The sequence below is a fragment of the Cryptotermes secundus genome, unplaced genomic scaffold, assembly GCF_002891405.2.
Source record: "Cryptotermes secundus unplaced genomic scaffold, Csec_1.0 scaffold162, whole genome shotgun sequence".
NCBI lineage: Eukaryota > Metazoa > Arthropoda > Insecta > Blattodea > Kalotermitidae > Cryptotermes > Cryptotermes secundus.
Window position 1 is genome coordinate 1,495,775 of NW_019739943.1, and position 12,913 is coordinate 1,508,687.

Genomic DNA, 12,913 nt, shown 5'->3' on the forward strand with positions numbered 1-12,913 from the left:
GAGGTACTGTTTGTTCTGCTGGACTGAGGAAAACCACAAAAAACTTCAATAGAGATAGACACTATCCTGGCTGAGATTTTAACTGAGCACCTTCGGAATACAATTCTAGGATGTTGCATGTAGACTAACCTGTTTAGTCAAATCATAAAGCATGACTGAAATATGTTATTGAAACATCTGTAAATGGCAATAGTTAATTCATTATGGTAAGCTATATTCAATAAATAAGGGCATCTTAAAGATCTGTGGATAATCTACAAAGCAAATAATTTTTATGGATATTCTGCATGCAGATATGGAGAGTCTGCTGCAGTGCAGTTCCACCTGGTTTGTGTCTCTGCAAGATTTCACAGAAATTTTGATATTTTCAGAAATAAATATTTTATGTTCGCCTCTGTAGTGTTATGACATGAACTTTTATCAAGCGTTACTCCACTCAGTCATGATCATCATGTTTGTTTCATGGAAGAATACAAAGTTTTCTGTCATTATGTCCATTGTTTTAGATGGATTACTCATAACTAATATTATGTGATTATTTAAATTCTTTAATTTTCAGCAGAAGAAAGACTTTCACTAGATGAGCTTTGAAATTTGAAATTCTAAAGAAGGTGAATTCAGTATAATTAAGGTAAACTTGAAGAATATTCTTTTGAGTTCTTAGGCTGCTAAAATTTAAGGATCAAGCTAAAAATATAACAGCCTTTGTTTAAATTCTGAATAAAAATTTATCATCTTTATAATTTATGTGGTCTTTGTACATTCAGAATAACAAGGAAACCATATTTGTGACAGTACACATTAGCCCATTTCAGCTGAAAATTGCAATCTTGAATACATTCAGGTTTTGTGGCCTGCTTCCTGATCTTGTGTTGTTTTGTTGCACCCTACTCTTATTATCATTAAGCCGATATAGACAAAAATGTTCAAGTTTATGGAATGACTGCAGTTTGATGAAAGTTAAAGGCTTGTGTAAAACTATGCTGTTCTAACGTATGTTGCTGTTTTTTTTTAATTGTTTGAAGAACAGATTGTATTGCAGGGAGCACTGAGTTACTGCAATTCTATAGAATTTGCTAATCTATAAAATCACATAGATCCAAGTGAATATATCTCTTTCATGTGAACCATACACTGTTAGAAAATACTTTCATTTTAAAGATGAAGTTAGTATTATAATTTTCATTTTACTTGATACTTGTGATGCTGTAGAAGATCCAATATGGACTTCTGATTTATGAACGTGAAAAAATAAGGTGGTGAATTATTTAATCAGTCTCACTGAAAGTACCCATAACATATTCATTTATGTAAAGGGTGTCCATATGAAAAGTATCCAAAAGTAAATAATTATATCTCAGAAAGCATTTATTGTACACATTTATGGGTTACACCACTATGAAGGGAAACTATCAAAGTTTTTTTTTCTGAATATATAACTTAGTAAATTTCAGTATGGGATCCCTTGGTGACACGACAAATATCCAGACGATATTCGACCTTGTTCCATTACTGTTTGAAGCATGTTTAGTGGTACCATAGACACAGCATCCCTTATGTGGGCTTTCACATGTTGAAGGTCGTTGATCGTAACTTGGTAGAGAGTGCTCTTCACATAACCCAACAAGAAAAATCCAGTGGGGTTAAAGCTGATGACATAGGAGGCCAAGTGATTGGTCCACCTCTGCTGGTCCATCTCCCAGCCATTTTTCTGTCCAGGTGATTTCCTAACATGGTGGCAGAAATTTGGCGGTGTCCCATCTTGTTGGAGGATAGTTTGACGTGCTAATTGGGTGGCACATACAGCTCCAGCATATCCAAGTACGAGCATGCGTTCACAGTCTTTTCTGAAAATAAAAATGGTCCAATCAACTTGTCGTGCATTAAGCCAGCTTGTACGTTCACTATGGGATCTCTCTCTCCAACTTACATGTTTCATATGGATTTTGACTGCCCCAAATCCTGCAGCTGTACCTGTTTACAACTCCAATGACATGGAACGTCGCCACGTCCGAGAAGCACACTTGGTGGAGGAAATCAGGTGAAGCGTCAATTCTTCCTAGCATGTCCACAGTTACTCAATCATTTGGTTTTGTTGCATGAATCAGTTGAAGCTGTCATGCTATTAGGCAGAGCCTTTTGTATAGCACATTGTGCACTGTTAAACTGCAAACTAGCAGCACGAATTGATTTGCACAGACTTAGCTGGAATGCTTCTATAATGCAATGGACATTTTCTTCAGAGATCCATGTCCTTCCAGGAGATTTTACGAAAAACAAGACTACCTATAGTCCTCAGTTTGTTGTCCAAAAACCAAATGCTTTTCCATGTAGGAGGTTGACATCCATATATACATTCTAAAACTATGCTGGACATCCGTAAGAAATTGCAACTCTGTTAGCCACAACATGCATTGAACCTGTATATGTGGTGTCAACATCGTTGCTGAGCTTGCCGAAGGTCAGCTGGCGCATGCACGTATGTAGGGCGTGATGAAAACTTCCGAGCGTTTTCCTTTCCAATGATATAATCTGGATACGTGTATGACAGTTACTTTCCAAGATATACATTTTTTTATTTTGGATACCTTTCATCCTGACACTCTGTATATATGCACATATGAGATGCGTTTTAAACTTAGTAAGTTATAAATTATTGTGCAAACTTTATGAAGAAAAAGGTGTGTTTAAATGTGCCAAATTATAAAACTTGGAATACTTGTAAACAATTGGCCATTCAGGTAACAGGCGTGATAGAGAAATTAAGTTATGTGAATAACTTGAAATAGGGAGCTTTAATAACTAGGCCAAGGGGAGAAAGATGGTGCTGGGAACTGATGACCAGCCATATTCCAACAAATGTTCCAAAACAGCCTTTCAGACTTTAGAAGTAATAAAAAGCACAATATAGTGTTCTTAAAGTGTGACAATGCATTTAAAAATATTGTGGCGTGTTTTGTGTCTGTCACGCTACAAATAAGTTCACGTAGGCCTCAAATTCCGTAGAACATTTATCGTTCTTCACGCTTACACAATCACACGCTTTACAATTGTTAGCCTACACAATTTCTCGGCGACACTGGACTGGCTTCGCTGGCGGTGTATAGCAGACTCCTTTCTGCAGCGGATATTCCAGGGCTTTCTTCTTTGGAGGCTATTCCGAGACTTTTTTCTTCGATGGCTCGATGAAGACTTTTCGTCGAAGCTGGGCTTTTATAACCTTGACCGCTGCTAGTCAACGAACCCTCTGTTATAACCATGGAGACTCCTGTTAGAACTACAATGGAGCAATTGTTGTCTCCTCTGTAACGGTCTATTGTAGCGTTTCCATAGCAGTGACTCTTCTGGATCGCAGACACGTTACAATATATTTCAATAATGAGGTTCTTGTATGACTTATATGAATTCTTACCCGTTACTCTACAGATCACCCACATTTTTATTTAAATTGTATGTAACTTGGCTGACAAGTGGCGGTCACTTGTTCGGTATAGTTTGCTTGCGGACTACAGACCTCGGAGTTTGACTCCCTGTCATGTAAATGGGAAAGAAAAATTGTCGTGTTGAGACTTTTCTGGCATAGCAAGTGGGAAAAATAGACTTGCCCAGAGAGGCTTTCTGACATAAGAAGTGAGAAAGGAAAATTGCTGTGTTGAGGCTTGCCAATTGTGTAGACAGGAAGAGAAAGTTTCTGTGTTGAGATATGTGATGGGGCTGCAAATGTATTGTCATTAGAGTTGAATGCCTGGCAAACAACTAAACCATAACAATTACCATGTGACAGCTGTCCTAGTAAGCAGTGGGCAGCATTCCATTGGCTCTCGAGAACCAGCATATTCTGATGATCATATCAGCAATCAGAATCCATTGTATGCAATGTTTGAACAGATATGTGAGGCATTGTAATAAACAAACATCTTAAGAAAATTTTAGCAGCAGAATGGAGTCCTGTGACGTATTCATCAGAGTTACATGTTGCAAGAATATCACTGTATTGTACTAAGAAAGAACTCTGTTCCAACCTTTGTAAGAAGTATTAGAAAACATTTTCTATTAGATTTTGTGTTGACTACTCAGTCTAAAATGCAAGTCCTTGGAGAAGAATATGAATGTGAAGTAGTTAAGATACTGAATGCTCAAGTATTTTATTTATTTTTGTATATATCGTAACCCCTTCATGGTCATTATGCAGATCTCTGTATATGTTGTCTCATTTTTCACAGCACTTTTTTGTCAGTAAGTAAAAAAAATGTTTGCACCTCTTTTAATAATTATCATAGTATATATCAAGGATATATGAATTTTGATTGCAGCCCACAGGAAACGCCATGTCTAGGTCCACATAGTTGTGACATTAGTGCGAATGTGTAAGACAGACTGATTCTTTTATTTGCTGTTAAAGCTTGGCTTGGAAGGGGAGCTGCCTATGAAGAAGTCTGGCCATGGAAAGAACAGTGAAATAGGAAGTTTTAAAAATATCAATATTGTCTGAATTGTATGCCAGAAATGTGGTCTCTTGTTCTGAAATGTTTCTTAAATATAGTCATATGTTGAACTGCATTAAAAGGCTGATTTACACACTGTTATATATTGAGTTGAATGTAGTATTCATTTCTTTTGCCCATATGTATTCTCCATTATGGTTATGTTGATGCATCTCATAAGTGCATATATTTGGCAAATAAATTTTTTGTTGATGAATTTTGATTAATGTCACTGAGATGTAACTGGATTTTGATATTTATATTGATCATGCTTTTTGGCACACTGTACATCCTGGTGAATGTTAATACAGGGTTAAATTCATGGCTCATTCTGTCTTTTTGACTATAAGATATTTATGGCTTTCATTAACACTTGATGGTCATTAAAGTACTCTGGTAACTGGACATTGTGGACAGTTATAAATTTACATAATCATATTGGAAATTTTCAGGTCAGTGATTGAAGAATAGTGCATTGAAGTTTCAGTTTGTATGCTTAATAGTTATAAAATGAGATAGCATGAAAATAATTAATTTATTACATCACTAAATGTTAAAATGACACAACAATATTAAAATTTTCTAGAGACTATGAATACATGGATGTATAATAGGATTCTTTTCTCTAGATATTTGGCAAGAACAAATAAGGAGTTGCAGCAGCATTGCCCATCTGTTCCACATACACACATGTATAGCAGCAACATTAAGAAACTGATAACAGACTGGAACTGAAATATTTCATAAGAGTAAATTGAATAAAATATGACCTGTACCTTTGCACACTATTTTTCCCCAAAGAATAGGTGTTAACTTCTTTGGCATTAGAAATTCATCTTTGTTATAATATTCGAAAACGATTCTGCATAAAACATCTTTTTAAAGTCTTCCATATTTGTCGCTCTTTTTGGAATGTTTATGTGCTTTCTAGGTGGAAGAAACTTCTTTTTGGTACCCTCTTCATTTAACTTCTTTGCTTCCACAACAGACTTCGGCTGTCAGATCCTGGCATTTAAGAAATCCAGTGTGCTTAGTTCTTCATCACATATATCATTTAAAGAAACTACACGTTAACAGTCATTTTGTTAACATTGCTACCCAAACGAGTGGAATGATCACTACCACTTGTACACAGCTTACTAAGTGATATGTTGTATTTGAACAGTTTGAATAAGAAACTGTGTATAAAATCATTTATGTATATATTGTTATTACTTAGTACAGGTTAAATAGTTCCGTTCAGTGTGACTGGTTATGATTTTCTTATTTCAATTATTCAAATCGTAATCAGTCACACTGAATGGAACTATTTAACTTTTTCATAATATTAGTGTGACAGACCAAAATGAAACAAATCAAATATTGTTATACATTTAAACTCACTAAAATGCTGAAAGTTATGAGACAAAATTTAACAGTACTTGTCCCCACCTTAAAATAAAATGACAAGGTTTGAACTGCCATTCGTATCCAGGGTGAAACAAAAAATAATCAGTTATATCCCTTCATGGTTTGGACCTTCTTGTCATGAGTTAATGAGTAGACATGGACTTTCGATTGATAATTGGATTTATAGAATGTCTGTAACTCATAACTATAAATGGTTATAACAGTCTTACTGATTTACACACACTGTAGATCACAATAAGTACAGCAAACGTGAAGTATTCTGTTTATTCACTAGTTGTTGCTAGGTAGTGGCTGCTAACAAAGCAACTTAAGACTGACTGCTAACTGCCAACCGCAACCTTTGACTGACTAAATTTCCCATTGGTACTTGCTATATAGACTTGGCACCAACAGCATAGAAAACACTGCTTTTGACAGTTACTCTGTTGTTGCATGTTGATTCACTGCTGCAGAAATATGTTAATGCACTGTTGCCTAGTAATGGCCACATCTATTCATTTCCGTATTCTGGCTCTCAGCCATCATGTCACATTGTTGTTGAGACTGAGATGGCCAGCTGGTATGGTTTGAAGTAATATCCAGTTCCACAAAGTCTGGACGATGAAAAGAAAGACCAAGGCAATGCCCCTATTGCCTGATGATAAAAAAAAAAGGAGTGTAGGCTCGTTCTAAAATGGCCCAGTGCTTAGAAAGCTAGAAACGAGCAATTGAGCCTTCTTGAAATTATGCTTTAACAGTTACAAAATCAGTCTTAACCTGTATCTTAACAAGAAGTGATAGCAATATTGTGATTGTCTTTGTTAAATATAATCAGTGATTACAAGAAAAATTAAAAAGCCCTGAGATGCTAACTGCTTGGACTAGAAATATAGGTTTTACTCCTACACATTCAGGAAAACGTGGTCCTTCACCTAAATATGTGTTTCAGAGTTCATGAAAATTTTGTCTGCACATGATACTTAATTTTGAAGCCCGCAGCAGTGGACTTGGATTCTGGGCAACACAGTGCATCTCTTACTGGCTAGTGTGATATCAGCTGCAACATCTCAAGCATAAAGAGGCATGCATCATACTGTATTTATAAAGTCTTAATGCATTTGTAATATATATATATATACACACACACCCATTCTGGGTAGCCCATTTCCTTCAGGCAGAGTTTACAGTTTCATATCAAAATTTCAGGTCTTCTTCCAGGAGCTGCATAATTGTTATGTGCAAAACAGTTTGTGATTGTAAAGCAAAAATGATGTGAAGTTTAAAATTTTGTTGAGTAATGATATATCTGTTTTGAAATATAAATACTAATAAGTTTAGTTACTATATCATTGAGTCAGTTGTTTTCTTACTTTATTATATTTGTGGCTTTGAATTATGTACTCTAAACATGTTGCTAGCATGCCTAGTCACAGAACAAAAGAATAGACTCATAAAGATAAGTGCAGGTATATAGAATGCTATGAATGATAAATTAAAATGTTAAACTTATAGACTGTAATGATTTTTGCATCACTTTTGAAAGTAGCCATGTGTTACTACATTGCTTTGCATGTGAAATTGACACAAATTCGTGGACTGAAAATTTTTAAAATATAGTTGAGAAGTTGCTTTTATTCAGACTTGCACCCATATGCATAGCTTATAGTTCAACAGATGCCCTTTCATGAGGAAGTATGAGTGCTTTCTGCCAGGAATTATTCTCTGGGCAACTATACAGTGTCATGCCAGATTAGGTGTTGGCAGCAGATTGTATTCATCTTTCCTTGTTAAAGAACCTTCTGTATTCTTTAAGCATGAAGCTCTGCATTTAGAAGACATGTGCAAGCAGGTAGGGTAATATCAACAAAACTGATAATGTTAATGCATAATATTTTTCCCAATTCACATTCTACACTTACAAAATATTCAGTCCAAATTACGTGTATATAGTCACATGATGTGACCATAGATGGGATTTGGATTGGTGAATGGATTTATTGGACTCCAAACAACTCGTTGCTACACTTTACAGTTCACTGTTATACACGCTAGTGTCCACAGTCACATTTTCACTGCCATTGTTTGGTAGCGGATGTTACCTTTCCTCTATGGGTTCCTGAAGTCTCCCTGGCCTCAGTTACCAGTTTCTAACAGCTCACAACGACAACCCCAGCCATTCTCTTAACTAACTGCAACTCAAGTCAAAGTTATGTTACGACCGATGGTCAGTTGGCCAGTCTGTCTTGGTGTCAGACCACATCTGGGGTCCAAGACCAGATTCAGACAGTTGTGGGTTTCTTCATATTGGACACCCTCTCTGATTGGAGGTCTGGTCTGTGGTTTGCAATTGCTTTTGTTCCTCACCAATGCAGTTATATTTACCACCTATGAAATTTAGCAGCCATTTGCTTCATGAGTTTTAATACACTTTTGTTGAAAGTCAGCTGACGTTTTTCTGCCTCAGCGAGATATGGAAAACTCTCATCTCCCTGAAAGGTCATAGGAAGCCTCCCTTGCAGGGTTGTGTATTTGGACTCTCCACTAGTCCATGTAGGTCCTGGCACACTGCCCTTATCTGGGTCCCAGGCTTGTCCTCTCCAAGTGCCCTAAGCCTTTCCTTCTTTCCCTGGGCTTCCTCCATTGTCTTTACTGTTCTTATCCCAGCTGCATGGCTACAGCCGATGCTTATGGCTCCTCTTGTACTGTCCTTAATTTTCTGCCCCCCCCCCCCATGCTACCATCTAGTAAAACTACCCTATTCCTGGGACAACTGTTCTCTCTCTTCTGCTGTCTCCTGTTGGTCTGCCTAGGTTCTCTGATAGAGCCATTGGGAACAGGCTTCTTTTAGATAGAAGTCAGAAGTAGAGTTGCATTTCTGGCTCCACATATATAAAAGGCTCTTGTATGTGGGTGCTAACAACTGAAGACTTGTGTGAAGTAGTCTAGGGGCCTCAATACACATTTCCAGTTTCATGAATCAGGGTTCTGCTCCATTTCAGACCAAATAATGCTGTGGATTTATTTTATTTTTGGCCTGTGACTTTCATATACTACTTGTCGGTTGTGTGTCATACACTTTCTGCAGATCTTTGTTGTAATGTTTTATGAGTTACAGAGACATCAGTTACTTGGTTCAAATTGTCATTGATGCTGAGTTACCAGGCTCTTCCTCTTCCAACTGAGCATTTTACATTCTCTTTCCAATTTATAAAATTTTAATCATGTTTATTTGTAGGATTTTCATTCTGGATGGGGGAGGGGGTTAGTCAGGAATTGATCAAGAACTATATTTTATTATGCAGGTTCAGAAATCTTTGTTGGTCACTTCACAGGGGACCTTTCTTTCAAAAGAAAGTATGTTTACAGGTTCCATTAATTTTGGTTATGGGGGTAGTTTTATCTTGCTAATCTTCCTTTAAATGCCCTTACCCTTGAAGATTTCGCTGTATTACTAAACTTTTGTGATGCATACTACAGACAGAGTTTTACACAATGCTCTGTTGAGTATGACTTCATATGACCAAAGAAAGAATTTGGCAGTGTGTTCAGTGGGTGAGAGGGTAAGATAAGATGGTAAGCTGTTGTGATGTACCTATAGGATGTTACCTGTTAGTGTCTGGTTTAGAGAAATAATTTGAGATTTACACATTCTTAGTAAAAATTAAAAGCAATAGTATTCAACAATAGGATTTTCATTTTGTAGGAAAGAAATATGTGGGACAAATGGTTCATCTGTGAGGACTAGAAAATCTAACAAAATGAGAATGTAATGTTGGACTGGACCAGTACTAATTGTCAAAGTCATGTTCAGCCACACATTGAGATAGCCATTTCATGAACTTAATTTCCAGTATTATGTCTTTCTTAAAATGAAAGAATCTCAGAGTTGTAAAATTGTGATCCTTTCTTATGTTTGAAGTGTACTGAAAAAAAAAAGAATCATGTAATGTTAAAATTTGTGGCCATTATACAAAAAGAGATTCCCAAGTAATTTTTAGACTGTACATCATGCTTGTACATGCAAACTGTCTTTTTTTAAATTTACTTGGCTACTGACATTTTATACAGCCAGGTGACATGTATATTGTTCTTTGTGACTGGTAAATTAGGATCAAGTGCAACTGCTTTCTGGCCTTATTCCATTTATATATATATATACATGCACATGCATGTGTAGTGAATTCTGACCTGCACTGTGACTGGTGTAGACACCACCACTACTAATGGGTGTGGCTTGATAATGTGCTGCTAAGTATTATTTTTAGTACTACTGTTCTTACAAAATGAAACTTTAAACATTTAATTTGTACAAGAAAACAACTGAAGCTTGAGAATTCTGTACTGATTCTTAATATTGTAATAGGTGGTGCACAGACATTCTTGCTATGCAGTTTGTCCCAGCAGTTCTTGAGGTAATATTATTTTTAATTCAGTATTTTTATGTAGTAATGTTTGTAAGTGAAGAGAGAGATCTGGAGTTTATGATTAAATTTTAAAATGTTGGCCCTTCAGAGTACAGTACTTTTGAGGCTCAGGTCTGTGTAACCTAACATAAACTACATAAGTGAATCACCTTAACTGATTTATTTCCATGGCATGTAACTTATATGTTGATTTTTAAAACAGGAATTAATAAGAGCAGAAATTAAAATGTATTAAATCACAGATGATGAACAAGTTTGAATGTTAGTTACAAAGTTAGAGAATATGAATGTCAAAGAATGGTAACATTTCAAGTAGCCTGAAATGAGTTCATGTAACTTGTGGGAGTGGCTGGACATAAAGCGGCGAGGCTGATGAGTGATCATGACGTGTGTAGGTGAACACTGATGTAGGGTCAAAATGGATATATAGAAATAAAAATAAATTACCTGTGATATATCTTAATGGATATTGTATGATAGTGGAAGATACGTACATGAACTTTATACATATACCTGAAGAAAGGGAATTTTAAATGCATTGAATAAAATTTGTGTTTATGGCAACTTTCGTCATAGGATTGGAAGTTATCGAAACCTGGCCATAAGTTACTTTAAACTCTGAATTCAGCTTTGTGTAACTGATTGTGTCTTATTAGGGACTGGATTAATTGAATCCACAACAATTTAATTTGTAGGTCATAAATTTGATACTAATCCTGAGCTCTAATTGTTTTAGATGTGTAGTGTACAGGACAGAGCATTGCTTATACAGATTAAGCTTATAGTCTCATGACACATGAAAGGAAGATTAGGATGTTTGTAATATAATAGTGATGACTTGTGTGAAGGCAATTTACCACATTATTAGAAAAGTCAACATAAAAATACAGTAGACAAATAGCATGAGAGAAGGCAAATTTGTCATTTGGAAATTAATAAGTATACTTCAGTGGCAAATGCATTGTTCCATCTTTTTCTCTTTGCTTGCAGTCTGATCATTAACAAATTTTTCTTTATGAATTACAGCTTGTCAGGTACAGAGAAGGTGGAATATAGCAGTGAGTCACCACTGCTATATCCCTCCATTGTTTCTATATTATTCTTTTGATCAGAGTAACTGTAAGCATATCATCACTTAATACACAGTCACAGTATAAGTCCAAGTTTATTGTCTTAGAATATGATGTACCATTATGTTTTGAAGAAAGAACAGGTTTAACCACTACTTGTGCCAGTCAGTTTATTCTTTTCTTTCATGTCACCCTTTTCTGAAATATCAGCACCTGGGCAGATACCCTCATGGATTGTCAAAACCCAGTTAACATATGCATATTTACCTGGAGTGAGAAAATTTGATACCCACAGATAAAAGAATACATACTTGGTCATTTTCAGCTCAGCATTATTCATCCATACCTCAATAATTCCAGATATTGAATTTTGTGATATCTGTATGTATGTAACTTGATCTGGACTTTTCTGTTTACATGAAGATGAATCATGTTTTCATGTGTTAAACTGTACCTGTAATGAAACAAACATAAGGTAGATCTAGGTGATATTGTTCATGTAAAAAATATTGAAATTCAGGAAATAACAGAATTATTTTCAGTTTCAAGATTTAAAATACTGATCTGAATAACTGGCAGTATTTTAAATTAAGGATTTCAATATCTGTGGTAGACATGTTCTTTAGCTTTGAGAGGCACTGACTTAACAAATATTAGTATGACAAAAATATGATTTAAACCAAGAACCACAAGGCACAGAGAATGTATTCTCTGTACATAGGCAGGGTAATGTAATTCCTATTCATCTAAGAATTAATAATTACATAACTGGATATTATTGTGGGTTCATTAATAAGATGAAAGTGGTGGCCTTGCTTCTGTTATAGTAAACAACAAGGTAGAATTCTTTTGAAAGTATGTACTGCACAGACTTGTACTATACATGAGACAGTGTCCATTTTTAATTATCATCTTGTGAATTTTAATTCGTAGCAAGGGATCAATGAGCATGAAAAGGCAATCAGGAGAATTCACTCATCAGTGTAAGTATACTAGACACAAAAAAGGACATTCATACTTGATAATTTTCTTTATGTTCACTTGCAGCTTAAAATGCAAAAAGAAATCTTCATGATTAATACTTTTACAAGAAAAAGGAGGGGTATGAAATGTACTTAGGCAGGTAGTAACTAACTACTGTATAATTTCATTTTTACATTCAAATGAAAAGAATTTTGAAATGTAGTCATTCATAGCTGTTTTACATAGTATGCTGGATAAAGAAAAATATTGGAGGGGTCCTGATGTGTTATGTTTCTCAGAATTGCCAAAGCTTTGTTAATTATTTGTAATTAAGCAAAGTTAAAAAAGCTATGTTTGGTACTTTAAAGCCCGTTATGTCTGTATATAATTCCACAGAGAAAGATAATACAAGTGAACATTTTGAGGACAGACTACTATTTTGATCAGATGTCACCCAAGGTATACCCTCTTTAAGATAGTAACAATGAGTTGAGATTTGTATCTTGCCTAGGTGAATGCTGAAGAAAGCAGTCTTCTGGGATGTGGCGCCATATCCCAGAAAACTGCTTTCTTCATAGTAACT